At 38.5% G+C, this 17,222-nt stretch overlaps 1 pseudogene; it reads right to left on the bottom strand.

Annotated features, from left to right (window-relative positions):
* The window catches only part of LOC107687340 (disabled homolog 1-like), a 214,045-nt pseudogene that overhangs the window by 195,805 nt on the left and 1,018 nt on the right, over positions 1 to 17,222 (bottom strand).

The raw sequence follows: 17,222 nt of genomic DNA, 5'->3' as shown, positions 1-17,222 counted from the left end.
TATGAACTATACAGAGACGAGATTAAAAGAAAATACCATCTAAACTTTTCTGAAGGCAGTATGTTCCCCTCAGAAACACATTCCTGTAAACCCCCAAATCAATATTGAGGATTTTCTTCCAATAGTTTGTGCATCATTAACAGTGAGTAATCTGCCTGCTACAGTATTGTTCTCTTTGCGTCTGTCTTCAGCGTCTCTGGCCTGTGTTAACGGGTGTTTACAGACTTCATATTTTCACATAAATGACATTTTGGAAAACGACTGCATTGCAATGCAGTTTGTGCAAGTCCAGAACAAAGATGAGTTGCTTGCAATAACACAAAAAAACGGCAGGTTGCCGATCGCGTAAGTTCCAGGGGAAGCTCCTTAAACGTTCAGCCATCCTACACACATGTGACTGACCGCTCGCTCGCACCAACCAGAGGAGGAGGGTCGTGTTACTCTCTATACTGCACTCAACCTGAGGGATTCCTACACTTTCAGTCTTTGAGGAGACATGAAAACCGTGAAACCGTGAAATTTTCAAACCACAGTATACCTTGAAACCGGTAATCGGCCCATGCCTAGCAGGAAAAATTATTCTTTTCAGTTTGCTATGTCTTTTAAGCTGTGAGGTTGTTGCTTGTTTCAGTCTGAGACACATCTGAATCGTGATGCAGGCGGAGCTGCGAGTCATTAATCCTCATTCATTTTAAAGGCTTTGACTGCCGTTTTATTAAGGACAGTTTAGCAAAGCCGCACCAGGGAGCTCGAGGCAATCTAAACCACAAACTCCTGGGCCTCTTCACATCCCTAACAGATGCTTTCAAAACACCTCCAGAAAAACAACACCTACATATGGAATGAAAAAAATTAATGTGGTCTGAGCTGGCCAAAATTTTGTACTGCATTCTTTTACAGCAGCTGTAATTTATAAGATGAACATTTGTGGTGGTCCAGAGTGCAGGTCTACAGACGGTCACAAAGCGAACAAATTAAACTGCACGACTGAGGAAAAAGAGAAAAGAATGACAAATTGTGTATAAGAAAAGCACAGCAAGTGTAGTGAAATGCTATGCACTTAAAAAAAATGTAGGTGGGAACAATTTTTTACTTGGAAATTTCACAAATATTTGCAAAGAAATGACAAGTAAATGTAGAATTTTGAAGTAGAAAGGCTTGAAATAGTATTTTCTTGTAAAACGTTCCAATCATCTTTGAACTTCACATTTTTATTTATTTATTTATTTTTGAGTATACATCACATAAGACAAGCACAAATAAAATTATATTAAAAAGAAAATGATATTAAAGGTGAAATAATAGCAATAATGCTAATGTCGGCAAACATAACTGCAACAATAATGACTGTTTCCAATCTCGAATACTCCTCCCATCCGGAAAGTAGGGCTTAACGATTAATTGCATTTGCGATAATATATGAAAAAACGCGATTTTTTTTTTTGCCTGTGCGACTAAATTTTGTGAGCGGTCGCACTGGCACAACCACCGCGTTGTTTAACTCATAAGCGCTGCCATTTCTGTTGCATATGTGAAACATCAAACAGCAAACGAAACTGAAAGCATTACGAAACCGCGCTACTCGTTTGAACTGCGCAGCGCTTCAAGTGTAGAGCCTGGTTTATACTCGCCGCGTCAGCACGAGCGCGAAGCTGCACGCAGCAAAAATTACGCGAATATTGAGGAAACAATGGATGGTTTTCATGCTAAAATAAAGTAAAAGACCGCTTCTTAAACCAAAGGTGAACATGTTGGTATTCTTGTGGGGGAAAAAAAAAACATGCAAGCACTGTCACCGACAGCAAGTTTAGTTTTACTTTTCTTTTTGTATTCATTTGTGTTATCTTTGCTGTTTACCTCACGATATGCTATGGAGGCTCTCTTTTATTTATTTGATTCCTCAGTGTTTGTTGTGCTTTTTAATTAAGAATAACAATGAATCCATCTTTTGTTTTAGTCTTAAAAAGTGAAAGGTGTATAGATACAAGCAAAACAGACAACTATCTTTTCTTGTAAAACGTGACAAGATCGCGGATTCGAAAGTGAAAGCATCCGAAGCCCGCGGCTTATAACAGCAAAAGAGAAACTCTCGTTCAGAGAGTCTATTGATTTCTCTGAAACTCAGCGGTGACCCCCAGACCAGCCACCTGCTTCAGGCTCAAATCACTTTGTGGCTTCTATTATTGCTCCTGGTGGCCTATGTGCCAGCGGTTCTGCTCTCTCTCTCTGTACTCCACGAGAACGATTTTTTTTTTAGTACAAATACGGAAATCATTTAAACAAAATAAATTTTCCTGAGAAGCAACACGGCATGAGATTTAAAGCTTGTTTTCATAGATTATTTCCTGAATGTTGCATTAAAACGTGGGGAAAATAAATATAAGGTAAATTTTAATTAAAAGATAAGGTAAAATAAAAAATAAATTAAATAAAATAACAATGAAAACATTTTCATTCAAATTCATTGTGCAGATTCTGTGTGTATCTGTTTGCAGTCATTGTAATGGTTCTTGTCCAAAAGCAGATGCAAAATCAGGAATGACTGACTCTCTATTACCATCACTTCACATCACTTCACACAGAAAATGTTGCCAGTGTATCATTGTATGAACATATGCAGTAAACAAAAAAATACAGACTGTAAAAGGAGCTTCACAGAGAAAACAGCACTGAAAATAGCAGTGGGTAAACAGCAGAGCAGTGACTTAACAAGTAATGCACTTAAACTCGCTGCAATATTGAAGCAATGGACCCTGAACTGTTTCCATCACGGGCAAATTATAAAGCTTATATGAGTATCTGGGGCAATAGAGTCAAATAATTTGTAGCGTCTGGACCAATCAGACACACCATTTTTCATCTGATTTAACAAATCAATTATTCATTAGATTAACAAACGTTCACAGATGACAGACAGTTGACCCTGAGAGGTCAGCTAAATATCTACAGCGGATCTAAATATTTATAATTAATTATAACTAGTTATGATTAATTATTCATATTTCCCCATGAGCTGATTCGCAACAAATTCAATGCCTCATTCATGGTGGGCTTGACTAGTAATTCAGCTGAATCTAATGTGGCAGTCGATGCATTTTTCACTTCATTTCTCTCTCTGGATTGTCTAAGAAGCACGCAGATGAACTCTGTGAAACAGAAACACTTTATACATCTGAAACTTGTGCTGTGATTAGGGCTATGGACATTCTGAAAGAGGACAGATCATGATATTTCTTGGTCTTTTGATTTAAAAAAAAAAAACTGATGAATTATGTAAAAACTGATGTATTATGTGGAAATAGTATAATGTTCACAATGCAAAGCTGGTCCATCCAAACCCCTTATGGGAAAAATGGAGCTGCAGAAACAGGTCATTTTTACATATTAATGACTAATTTGTTCTAAAATATAGATTCATTTATGAATAAAGCATGTGACTGTCTTTATAACTGAAGCATTGATTCATTCAGTAATGACACAAGACGTTGAGTGTCACTGCCTTTGAGTGATTAATTGAATCTTTGACTCTACTGATTCATTAAAAACACTGATTCACCCAGGAACAAAACAAGTGGCTGTTTTCATGAGTGAGGCACTAAATCATTGACTAAACTGATTCGTAAAATACACTGATTCATTCAGGAACAAAACAAGTGACTGTCTTTGTGAATAACTCATTAAAGGATTCACTCAACTGGGTTGTTCAGAATAAAGATTGATTTAGGAACAAAACATGTGACTGAATAAGTCATTAAATCATTCACTCAACCAATTCATTTAAACATTTTAGATGTTAATTCAGATGCTAAATCAGTAAATGTTTTTTATAAATGAGTCATTGATTCATTCAGGAATGAAACAAGTGACTTTATACATGACTGATTGAATAATTTACTTAACCGGGTTGTTCAAAAAAAAAAAATCATTCAGAAACAAAACAAGTGACTGTGTTCACAAGTGAGTCACTGAATTATTTTCCTAACCAGTTTGTTTAAAACAAAGATTCCTTTAGGGGAAAAAAAACACTATGAGTTGATCGCAAAACGAACGTGACTACCAAAATTGTGTATAAAATATAAGTTACTCAGTATTGACTTCTAGTTTATTTATGACACTGTCACTGAACTGATCTGAATCAACAATGAACTGATTTGAGCTGAATAAAGACACTACTGTCTTTTGTAGAGTTACTTTAAATGGACTGTTTTATAACTGATTAGTTTTGCAACATTATCACTGTTATTTTCATGTTTTTACAATGCACCTGTTTTGAAACAATCTGTATTATAAAAATAGTAAAAACAGTTCAGCACTATACAAATTAATATGTCTTCACGAGACCTTCTAAAACTGCTATGGCATTTATAATCCGTCTATAGAAAAAACAATCATCGTGGTGCACATAAACACAAACAATGCAACCACTGGAAGAGTCAGTCAGGCCACCCATCCTCTGGATACTATCTATCTATCACAGTACGTGTTCTAGTTTCACTGTTTGTGAACATTATTATAAACTTTTCCACAACAGACTGAGCCATTGAGATGAATAAAATAATTGTTGGGCCATGAGGCTGGACCATTTTTAAATAATGCAGCATCGACGTCACATGAATATTCCTACACGCCGTGATGGTTTGCTGGGGTGTCGAAACAGGCTGGAAAAAGACAGGAAGGGCAGAGTCCATGTGAAGGGTAAAGACCCCCTGCTGTACATTCCCTCCACAGAGGACGCAGCTGTCCGCCAAATAACCCACCCCTACCCACACCGGGTATTCATGCCAGGGCAAATCACTCTGCCCACACGTGCTATAATTACAGCTGCGTTATAATGCGCTTCTCTTCCACTCAAACATGCTGGAGCAGACAGACGTCAACACATTTAAAATGTGGGTTATCGCCACGGTTAACCTTACATGATTCTGTGTCTCTTCCTCCCCCACTAGCCATTCCACTCCATTTCTCATCTAGCCACACACACTCACACACACAGTCTCTAAATGATCACGCCACCCAGTGCATTTCTGTTCATCATGCAATAAGGGGAGGGAGTTTTATTCCTCTCTCTCTCTATTCCCCCAAATCATTTCACTCCAATTTAATCCTGATGGTCTTTGGAATTGCCTTGTTCCATTAAACCCACTTTGTGCCACTTTGCTATCAGCAGCGTGCCGATTCAGCGGCTGTCATTAAACTGGGGAGGGGCTTAGCTAAATCTGCCGGGGCTCATCCAAGTAGCTCACTGTCAAGTGGCTCTGTGCGTGCATGTGTGTGTGTGTGTGTGTGTGTGTATGTGCGCAAGTTAAATCTTAGTCTTCTCCGTGTGAGGGCATCTCATTTAAAGACACTGGATTATTAAGCCACCACCTTCTAATCAGACCCCATCAATTCCGAGAGGGCCATCTCACCCGGCTCTTATCTGCCACACACACACACACACACACACACACACACACACACACACACACACACACACAGAGAGGGGTCTGCTGGACATGCTACCTGAGTCTAGAGTAAAAAGAATCAAATGGTACTACAGTAGAGCGAGATCAGTGAAGTGTGAAACTCCACAATGGGACAAATGATCTGGGGGATCAAGAACGGAGAGCCAGAGAACAACAGATCTGAAGAGAACAAGAAAAAATAAAAATAAATGACTCTTCAGGTTGCAAGGGAGACATTTTAAAAACTAAACAAGTAATGACTGAAATAAAGAGATTGATGGGAAGTGTGTGATCTTTAGACCTGAGGAAGAGAAATCACAAATGATATTGACAAGCTACAGCAACAGATCTGCAAACAAACGACTGAGATTTCAGTATGGACACAAGAAAGGCATAGTACAAACCTCAATGACTTTCTTTGGTTGAACATAAAAGATTATATTTTGAGAAATATCTCAAGGTTTTTTGTCCATACAATGAAAGTCAATGGTAATCAAAATCGTCTGGTTACCAACAGTGTTCAAAACATCTTCCACAAAAGAAAGAAATTCATACAGGTTTGAAACAAAAAGAGTGAGTAAATGAAACAATTTTCATTTTTGAGTGAACTATCCCTTTTCTCATCAAATTCTTCCACAATCATATTGTATGATCTGTATACACACCTACTGGAGTTCTAAACTGTTTCTGTGAGTCAAAAAATTGAAATTTAGGAGTTAGGCCTATATCTCAAAGTTAATACAGCCATTTGCCACCCAAAATTGACATGATTTACCCCAGATTCTGTCATTATTTATATAGCTCACATGTCGTATGCTCTTTTCATATAAAAAAACACCATAAAAGTACTCCATATGCTATATTCCAACTCTAAGTAGCAAGTGTGTGAAAAACAAAAATGGTATCACATTTTTCAGAGATAACTTTCCCGAAATCACTGAAATCTTAACAAAAACCAAAACAAAAAAACAATTAAATATATCTAAGAGTTGGTGTATTTGTCCCATGCACACAAATTATCAAATGGATTTGGAAGACTTGCAATATAGTGCACAAATCATACACACAACTTTTATTTTACTGCTCTTTTTGGAGCTTGACAGCCACGGTCACAATGATTTTCCACTGAATAGAAAAGAACAGCATGACAATTCTTCAGAAAATTCTCCACAGAAGAAAAAAACTCACAACATGAGGGTGAGCAAATGAAGACAGAATCTCATTTTTTAATGAACTCTCTCTAAATTAACAAAACTGAGAACTCGAGGAAAGAACAACCTCTGAAGAAGCAAATTTTCCTCTGGGACCCCATAAAACACCGATTGTCGTATGAATGATTTACTTGTTTGTACATCCATGCACAGTTGCCTGACCATTACTGATGACATTCACCATCTTATGCCATTCTACGATCTCTCCATACATCAATCTAATCCCTCCCTCTCTCGTTCTCCACATATCTCTCCATCTTTCTCTGGTGCATGCTGAGTCTCAGCCATTTATCCAGTGGTTTCAGCATGACAGCATGGCTGCGATGCCAGAATGGTAGTTTTATATGGCCCTGCTCAAACACATGTGCACACGCGCACACAAGCGCTCTGCGATGCCACGCACGGGTGCAATAGAGTGTCTGCGCATTACACCCTGACTACGCTCCAGAGACGGAGAAGCTGAGTGTTATCACAAGCAAAAGAGCCCTTGCTTTTATATCAAACACAAAAAAGGGGAAAAATACTTCTTTCATCTCTTTTTTGGCACAGATATGTACACGCAACTCTGAATCCTTCCCTGCACACAGAGATAAGAGAAGGGAAAAAACAGATTCGTAGATGGAATTCCCCATACAAGCAAGAGAGAGAGAGAAAGAGAGAGATGGTGAAGTGCAGTTATTTCTAGCAGAACATGCAGCAGAGGAGAAGAGAAAAGCAATCGCTCTGGAGAGATGTATGTTCGTTTCGAGCAAAGCCGGAGAGTAGATTTCCCAGGCAACTATTCAAAAAACAGAATCAGTTTCCTGCAGTACAAGGGCAGAAGGCTTTGCTGGCAACATGAGAGCGAAATCTCTCCCAGCCAGGGCAATAACGCCAGGAGACCGCCTGAGATGTTGCGCCGTAGCTCTTTGGCATGTAATCATTATGGAAACACCCCATCTCCAGAGCTCAAGGCTGGTCTTCTGTCTGTCCAGATGCATTTGCTATGTTGATTCTCATTAATAAGCACATCTACACCGGGTATGCTGAGTTACCCCCCCCCATCTGCTTTTAGGACACTCAAAAGGGATCACAGATGACAAATAAGAAAGACCGTGGCAGGTGTCGATTTAAAAGTATGCACATTTCCTACCTTATTTGTAAATGAAATTCATCTCCAATCCTTCTTCTATCGTTTCAGGTTTATCCATTGTTATTCGAATGCAAAAAAATATATAGCTGGTTTTCCGAGTAAAAACCGCCAAATAACGTTTACACGTAGTTAAATTATGATAAGTAATCAGAGGGTGGGGAGATGGGGGGATTCCCCCGTTCTATATGTCTCTGCATCAGCTAAATTATTATTTTTTTATTCACAGTGAATAGGAGTTAAAACTCCCACCCGTGTGACACTCCAATAACAGACCATGCAAAATACCCAAAAGTATTTAAAATAATGCAAAGTAACATTGCAACCTTGCAAACAATAATAAAATCAGAGGACTTCAACTGTAAGCGACACGAGCATACGCAAAACAATATGATGCTTGTTATTATTAAAATTTTATATAGCCCACGTTTTTATAAAAAAAATTTACAATTTACCACTTAGGCAATAATGTTGACAATAACGTAGGCTATATCTTCAACATACATTGTCTATGACCAAAAATGTAAGTTATTCAGTGGACTTTTAAAATTTGCTTTGCTTGAGAAAATACAAATATACAGTTAGTGTTTTTTTCTTTTGATTTAGTCGAGTTGGTTTTGCATCAAACACAATGTAATTTTCGGCAATCGAGATCTGGCAGCAACAGCGCATTTTTCCGCTTGGGCGAGCGCTTCGCGAACAGCTTACCTTGCACATGAAATCTGCCGCAGACCAGCAAATCACTGAGAACGCGCTATAATCCTGACGAGTCATAGCAACAGAGCGGAGGCGAGAAAGCTGCGGAGAATCCGCTCGCCCGGAAGCAACCATAACTGACGTAGATTTACAGAAAATTACTGCCGTTTGACAAAAAAAAAACATTTTACATACTTATTCCTAACTCTTTAAGCTTTAAGTTACATTTCAAATGACAAGGGATCAACTTATAATCATGTTTATATGAATTATCCCGTGAACTTATTCTCTCAAATGGCCTGGGTATGCGGAGCATTCGCAGCTTATATGGACGGAACACCACTGCTACACACATTCCTGGATGGAGAATAGTGAGAAAGACTGACAGAGAGAGAGAGGAGGGAGAGAAAGAAGGTGGCAGGTTGCAATGGTAGGTGTTGGATGCTTATGGTTGGCACATCTGGATCTGGCGCTGGTGTGATTTATCTGGTCCAAATGAGCTGTGATCCAGCTGACACACCTTGGACAAACTCTCACACCACAGATGTGGCCATGTCGATCAAAGAAACGAACACCACACACCCCTGAAAATCATTCTGTACAACCCCTTGTGAAACAGTAGTACATTTTAGCATACATTTAAAAGAATATACTCGAGTGCGAACTGAATCTAATGTTTTTGGATACATTTGTAATGATGAAGTTGCAATTTAGTACATTGTACTAAAATGTAATATCAAATAAAATTATAATCAAGTACTTTACACATATGTGCTTTTAATCTGAAATTATTACAACGTGCCCTTAAATGTGTTAAGAAATATAGTCATGAAAGTGAACCCGCTTTAAGTACACGTAAGTGGACTTTTATTTCATTTGTATTATATTATATCCAAGTACAGTATTTTTTGAAATACACTACTAAGTGCTCACACATCAGACAGTATGCAATTTTAAGATGCACCTTGGGTCTGTTAGTGTTGAGGCCATTTAGAGTGCACTATCATATAAATATTGACAAAATGGACCAAAAAAATGATGACTCATCTTGTTTGCAGGTGCATGTCAATAGTAGTACAATGAAATTTTCTATAGAATCCATCTTATATCACCTGTCATCATTTAGTAATAGCAAAATGGTTTTGTTGGGCTGTAAAATCAACAAAGGCAATTGCCTATTTTAGGCGTTCACACTTAAAGGGTTAGTTCACCCAAAAATGAAAATTAGGCTACGTTTTACTCACCCCCGAGTAAAAGTTTACTCCCCGAGCATCCTAGGTGTATATTACTTTCTTCTTTCAGACTAATCCAGTAGGAGTTATATTAAAAATTGTCTTTGATCTTTCAAGCTGTTTAATGCCACTCAGCGGGTGTTGCATTGCTTCAGTCCAAAATAACTTAAATAAAAATCACCCATCCATAAAAAAAAAGTGTCTCACACGGCTCCGGGGGGTGAACAAAGGCCTTCTGTAGCGAATCGATGCGTTTTTGTAAGAAAAATATCCATATTCATCTCTGGAATTGGGCTACTTTGGTCACACAGCATATTTTTTATTCACTAATAAGAACTGGTTCATAAGAGTCATTTATTCATGAATCAGACTACACTAGTCATGTTGTATGTTTGTTTTCTGTGTATCTCACAACTCAATAGAATGCCATTATTTGCCATTATTTAGTACACAGTGTTTTTACTGCATCACATTCAAAACTGACTACAAACTCATTCTCACAAATGATTTCTTCTGCAGCAGCGTTGAAGTTTCAACAGCGGAAGAGAACTTAAGAGCAATGCAGTCAACCTTCTAACTCAAAACAGTAAGAAAATATTAATTAAAAAATAAAGAAAAACCAACAGCGCTCAGATGATTGAATTAGTTCAGCAGAACACAGTGCCCCCATCGGATCCTTTTGACAGGAAATGCATCAGCACACGAAATTCGTCAACCCATTTCATGGGCTCACTCTGAAAAATAAAGGTGCTTCACGATGCCATAGAAGAACCTTTTCGTCTAAATGGTTCCATAAAGAACCTTTAACATCTGAAGAACCATTCTGTTTCACACAAGGTTCTTTGTGGTGAAAAAAGGTTCTTCAGGTTATAAAAAGGTAAGAAAGAGATCGCTCTTTAAAGAGCCTTTGACTGAATGGTTCTTTCTGGAACCAAAAATGGTTCTTCTATGGCATCGCTGTGAAGTGAAGAACCTTTTAAGCACCTTTATTTTTAAGAGTGTTGTTTAATAAAAGAACACGCACAGAGTTTGGGAATGTGAGCGGTGAGAGTTCTGAAACTACAATAGAAAATATTCAGAGGTTTCTGTGTGCAGATTTTATACATGCCTGGCCTTAACGAGCTATTTATTGACATCTTTGTGAATTCTGGTCTTGAACAAGATGACATGGATTCAATTAAATGACGGATTCCAGCAATTCATTTGTTCACTGAGACAAAACCAAGTTAGCCATTTTGTGTGTCTCATTAGACAGCCAAAGTGTCGTTATTCCCTAGTGTGTGACTACAGACCTGGCTTGTCTTGCCCTCAGGCTAACATCTGACAGAGAAAACCACCAGCTGGCAGCATATGCACACCATCATATTACTGACAAATCTACATTGACATTAGTAGAGCAAACCTCACGTCTTTGATTCTGTGTGTGTCTCCGTCCTTACATTCAACTGCACCCTCTTTCTACAAGAGTGCCTTACAGCTGCAGCACTCCAGCTCTGTGCAGCTCACCGCTCTGTCCGCCATGGAGAAATACAGGCTTTTCATTTCAGCTTGATAATGGTGCACGGGGAGGCCTGCGCATACTAAAGAGCTGAAGCCCACTCTAATATACAAGCAGACCGGGGCCCCACTGTGCGGGTCATGCTGAATCTTTTCTCTCCCTCTCTCTCTAATGGATGAGAGACAACAGATTAAACCAGATGAAAAGAGAGCAAGAGCAGAATTAATCTAATACAATTTGTTGTCAGAAAAAGGGATAAGTAAAGGGATAGTTTACCAGAAAATAAAAATTCTGTCATCATTTACTCGCATTATTGTGGTTCCAAATTCGGCAGAACACAAAGAAGATATTTAGAAGAATGTTTCAAATTAATGTTTCTTTTTTCGTAAAAAGCAAGTAGGTTCACCTTACAACATTTTCTTTTGCATTTCACAAAAGAACCACTTTTGGTTGGATAAATAATGACGGAACTAACATTTTTGGTTGAACTATCCCTTTAAGAAACAGAAGAGGGGTGGTTTTCTTTGCTCTGTAAACAAAAGTGGCACCCAGCAGGGATAAAATAAGGTCTTCCTGATGCCATGTGGACAACAGCCATTTGCTCAACAACTGTTCATCTGTGTCGACAGAACAAAAACTTGGAAAAAAAAAGGTTGGAAAACAGTAGCATGTTATTTTGTACAAACGTTTGGGGTCAGTAAGATTTCTTTGAAAGAAATAATACTTTTATTTTGCTAGAATGTATTAAATAGATCAAAATTTGTAACGTGTAATTTCCTATTTCAAATAAAAGCTGCTTTTTGAAAACAAAAAATTCTGAAAAAGAAAAAAAAAAACCTTAACTGACAATAATATAAGTTTCTTGAGCAACAAATCAGCGTATTATTAGAATGATTTCTGAAAGATCATTTGAAGACACTGAAGACTGGAGTAATGACGCAGAAAATTCCACTTTGCCATCACAAGAATAAATATACAGTATAATACTAAAATACTGTATATTAAAATAGAAATTAAAATAGAAAACAGTTATTTTAAACTGAAAGTATTTCACATTTCATTTTACTGTTTTTACTGTATTTTTTTAACAAATAAATGCAGACATGGTGAGCATAAGAGATTTCTTTCAAAAACATTTCAAAAATCTTCCCGATCCCAAACTTGTGAATGCTCTATGCATACAAAAGACAATGGAGAAGAAAAGCAAGGCTGAAAATGTCATTCATTTCCTTTCTTTTCTTCTGCTTCTTTCACTTTCTTTAAATGTCAGAGGAGAGAAGAGGTGCAAAACTACCGGGCTCTGATGATGCAAAGCATAAAACACTGTAAATGAGCGGCAAGCAGCGCCTCAAATAAAGAATCAGTCCCAGGAGAGTAGTCATCGAAGTGTGAGTGCAAGTAAATGAGAATGTAGAAAGAATAGATTTAATTGAAGTGTTAATGTACTGAGACTGTGGCATGGCCTGCATTTCTGAGTTTCTCAGAGGTCTTTGTTTGCAATGCAGCACATTAAACTCGCTCTGGAACGCGGCTCTCGCGGGACTAAATTATCAACCATTGACTTTTTGTCTCCCTTTTTTCTCCCTTTTGTTTCTAGGGTAGGCTGGAGTCCGTGAAGCGTTGTGAGAGATGGGACGGTACGCCCATTGAGGGTGAGTTAATTTGGTAGATTCAGTTAGAATAAAATAAATAAATAAGCATGGTTCTTTATTCATAGCTCTTGGAAGAGTCAGAGGAGGAGCTAGAAACTATGCGGTAAATGAAAAGCAGATATATGGCCAAGACTTCAGACCCTGAAACCGCAGTCCCCTGCAGTCGACTGTTATTGCGAATTGTTAGTTATGTACTGGAAGGCAGGTTCAATAAGAACAGAAGGCCAGAGAATTAAAATGTGCTTGAATTATACATCAGCAAAAGACAAAGAAAATATGAAACTACCTATGAAAGTATGCTGAGTTTGCTGTGAGCGGACTGATGTTTCAGTGTCATTTTTGGACCCAAATAGCCGTGCAGACAGATTGTGGCCATTTTAAGGAGATTATGGGGCAGATGCCAGCATGGCATTGCAGCATGTGGCACAAAGAGAACCGCTGCTTCCACCTTGTACAACCTTTGTACATAGGTTCTGGACTAAAACCTAGTGAGCTGTCTATGGAGGCAGCATTTTCAAGGAATATTGCAAGTCCAATGCACGTTAAGATGAATCAAAAGCATTTGCGACAAAGTTGATTGCTATAAAAATTAATTTCCACCTGGTCCTAATTTTCTATAAAATAAGCAAAAAAAAAGGGCTACATTGATACACTTATAAAGGAAGTGAATGGGGCCAATCTGTTAACATTAAAACAATCAACAACATATTTCCTAAAATAACGAGAACAACAATACATCTGAAGCAATACACAAGTTTTAACAGAAGAATTCATGTAAGTGGCTTTTATAAAACGATAAGCTTCATATTTCTGCTTTTAAATCCTCCAAATATTGGCCCTGTTCAATCTCATTTTTTAAAGAAAATGAGGAATGACTTGAACTTCATATAAGAATTTATTTTTAAGAGTGTGGGTTTCGGAATAGAGCAACAGTGGCCTGGTTTCCATTACAGGTTTGCACAATGCTTGCGATATTTTATAAATGTCGATAAAAAACATTGGGAAATGACAATGTTTCCATTAACTAATGTTACTTGACTAAAATGTCATTTTTTCCTCTCACGAGAAGATGGATGTTGGTAGGTTTATGAATATCGCAGCCACCACACTAGCCATTATTTTTAATCGAATAATAATAATAATAGATTTATTTTATATAGCGCCTTTAAAAGTTGCTTTCTCAAGGCGCTTTCCAAAAAAGCTTACATAAAAGAAAACACAACAATATAAGACAATATACTATAAATTCAACAAGAAATAAATCACAAAACAATACAATAAAAACTAATCAAATAAAAGCATTCCTGAAAAATAATGTTTTAAGAAAAGTTTTAAAAACAGCTAAAGAATTAGCGTCCCTAATGTCAATTGGGAGAGAATTCGAGCATACGTTGAAAAGGCCCTGTCCCCCTTGGATCATAACCGTGTTTTGGGAACAACTAAGAGACCATGCTGAGAAGATCGTGAATTGCGAATTGGCGTATAAGGTGTTAAAAGATCTGCCAGATACTGTGGAGCGAGACCATGCAGAGCCTTGTATGTAAGCATTAAGATTTTAAAATCTATGCGGTATTTAACAGGGAGCCAGTGTAACGTCTTCAAAACAGGAGTTACAGGTGCATCTCAATAAATTAGAATGTCGTGGAGAAGTTAATTTATTTCAGTAATTCAACTCAAATTGTGAAACTTGTGTATTAAATAAATTCAATGCACACAGACTGAAGTAGTTTAAGTCTTTGGTTCTTTTAATTGTGATGATTTTGGCGAGTTGAATTACTGAAATAAATGAACTTTTCCATGACATTCTAATTTATTGAGATGCACCTGTACATTCCATTTCTGTCACACATGAGATCTACACAGAGATGTACCTACATTAAACAGGGCCCTACTGACATTTATCATAGCACAGCATGACAACACAGAACACCAATATGCAAAGCACCCAGCAATTCTTTGAATTAAATTATCACTTTTACTGCTAGATTTTGAGTGGAAAGATTCTGATGGACCAAAACTGTGGCAGCTGTGCCCTCAGGCTCATTGTCATGTCCTCAGCCAGATGCCATCCGATGGGTGAAGCCAATCCGGAGCTCTAATTAGCAGGAGCAGATAATGTCACACAGAACAGACAGATCGATACCGAGGACGAGGAACGGCAGTCGATGCCTCCCTCTCTATGCGGGACAGATTTCCGAGAAGAGAAATCCCCCACGGAACAGCTCTACTTCAGGAATTCCCAGCACCTTCTGCTTTGATGAAGACACCAGGGGTAACATGCTGCTCCAAGGACCTCGGCTCTCCATTTAAAGCCCCGTTCACACCAAGAACGATAACTATAAAGATAACTATAAAGATAACGATATTAGCGTCCACACCAGCGAACGATATCATCTGTTTATTCTAAGCGCACATGCGTCTGCCGCTTTAAATTCTTGAGCTCGTTACAGCAGGATGGATTCTGATTGGCTGTCAGTGTTTTATCGTTCATCAGCTGGAAAAAAATCGTTTTGAAAGTGATCACAACGATATCGTTCCTCTGTATCGCTATCGTTATAGTTGTGGTGTGAACTATGCTATTCTTTAATATTGAGAACGATTTTTAGAACTATATCTTTATCGTTATCTTTATAGTTATCGTGCTTGGTGTGAACGGGCCTTTATGCTATGCCATCAACTCAATACATTCCTATAACAACCACCACACAATCTAAAGTGCAACTAACACTTGAAATGTAGTTTGTTTGAAATTGGTTTCAAACAGAAAAGTACCTAGAACAGCAAGCTTGGCTTGCCATTAAGTTCATACAGGTCAAATCAACAGGCATTAGTGTTAATTTTGCTTGAACATGCTGTAGCCCAGGATATAGGCTGTCTCGATATGAACCCTACCTCTCCATTACCTCAAAACAAACCCAGCTCGTAGAATGAATAAATGAACACAGCGGAGAGAGCAAAACAATGTTGGCTTTGAGGGTTCCCACACTCTGTGTTCCGTCTCCATGGTGATGCACTGTTGCCTGCTGGGCCCATTCAGGCAGAAGAGGAAGGCCTAACTGCCGATACACACAGAAAAGTCCAGAACAGACCAGAATAGACCACCTTTACCACAGCAATAGTAACTTATAAGCAGAACGGTGACATAATATGAGGGGATGGGAGAGTGTGCCACCTGGCACAGATTGGCATAGTGACTCTGACCCGATTATGGCAGAAAAAAACACCTTGTTCCTTTTTATGTATCCTCATTTGATCTAGGCTATCTATCTATCTATCTACCTACAATGTTGAAAAGCTTGACAAAAAATGTATTTACAACAGACAGGCTTGAAAGCACAAAAACTCATTTGAAATAGCATGCATCTAGAAAACAATTGCAAATTGATGGCTGAACCACACAAAAGACTACTGACCTAAAAACGAGGCTGTCAATGAACACCTAACACCTGGGTCAGTTCAGAGTCAGACACACAAAAAAGGGGGGAAATCACATTTGTGACTGTGATTTTTCTACCAACAACACTAATGTGTAAACATACTGTAACAGTAAGCAATGATGTTTAAAAAAAAAAGAAACCAGAGCAAAGAGTGCGGCTTTTGAATTGGTTAAATAGGTTAAGGATGAGAACAGCTCTGCTTTGTAGCTACATTTGTGAGTTTCCATATATTTTCGCACAGAATTTGTCATGGGTCTTTAATAAATGATGAAACAGTCGCATAAACACTTGTTTTCTATCATAACGTGGACTTTCGATTGACTTCTGTTGTTTTTATATTGAGGTAATGCTGTTCTCTACCCTCTTAACCCTAAAGCTAACCCTTACACAAACCGTTCTACGTATACATAAACACATGACTTGGTATGTTTACTAAGCAGTTAATGTAGGTACATAATGTAGGTTATTTTAGGTTTTACTATACAAGAGTTTTCCTCACCGGACACTCCAGTCACTGGCGCTTTTGTCCAGACGGAGCGCGCGGGCCGCGGAACCGCACGGGAGAGTCGGTGTCTTTTGGAGCGTTTTATGCTTGGCAAACGTCGAGGTGTCCGTTTCTCGGTTTAAAACTACCCCTCAACCGGCGGTCCAGAGGCGGTCTGGAGAGGATGTTCTGTGTCAAAGCACACCATCCTCACGCGCTCCCGTTTCTACCGCTTCAAACGCAGTGGGAACATACTCCTGCAGTGCAACCGTTCAGTAGATGCCACGCAGAGACGCGTTAAACGCGGTCGCCGGTGCCCCAAGTCAGCTGTCAGATTCTAAGAGTGCGAGTAACGGAATTCTCGCCGCCCGGTGGTTCCCCTCACTCACACACACACACACACACACACACACACACACACACACACACACTCACTCCC

This window comes from Sinocyclocheilus anshuiensis, unplaced genomic scaffold (genome assembly GCF_001515605.1).
Source record: "Sinocyclocheilus anshuiensis isolate Anshui unplaced genomic scaffold, SAMN03320099.WGS_v1.1 scaffold1661, whole genome shotgun sequence".
Taxonomy (NCBI): Eukaryota; Metazoa; Chordata; class Actinopteri; order Cypriniformes; family Cyprinidae; genus Sinocyclocheilus; species Sinocyclocheilus anshuiensis.
This window is presented reverse-complemented; position numbering and strand designations above follow the sequence as displayed.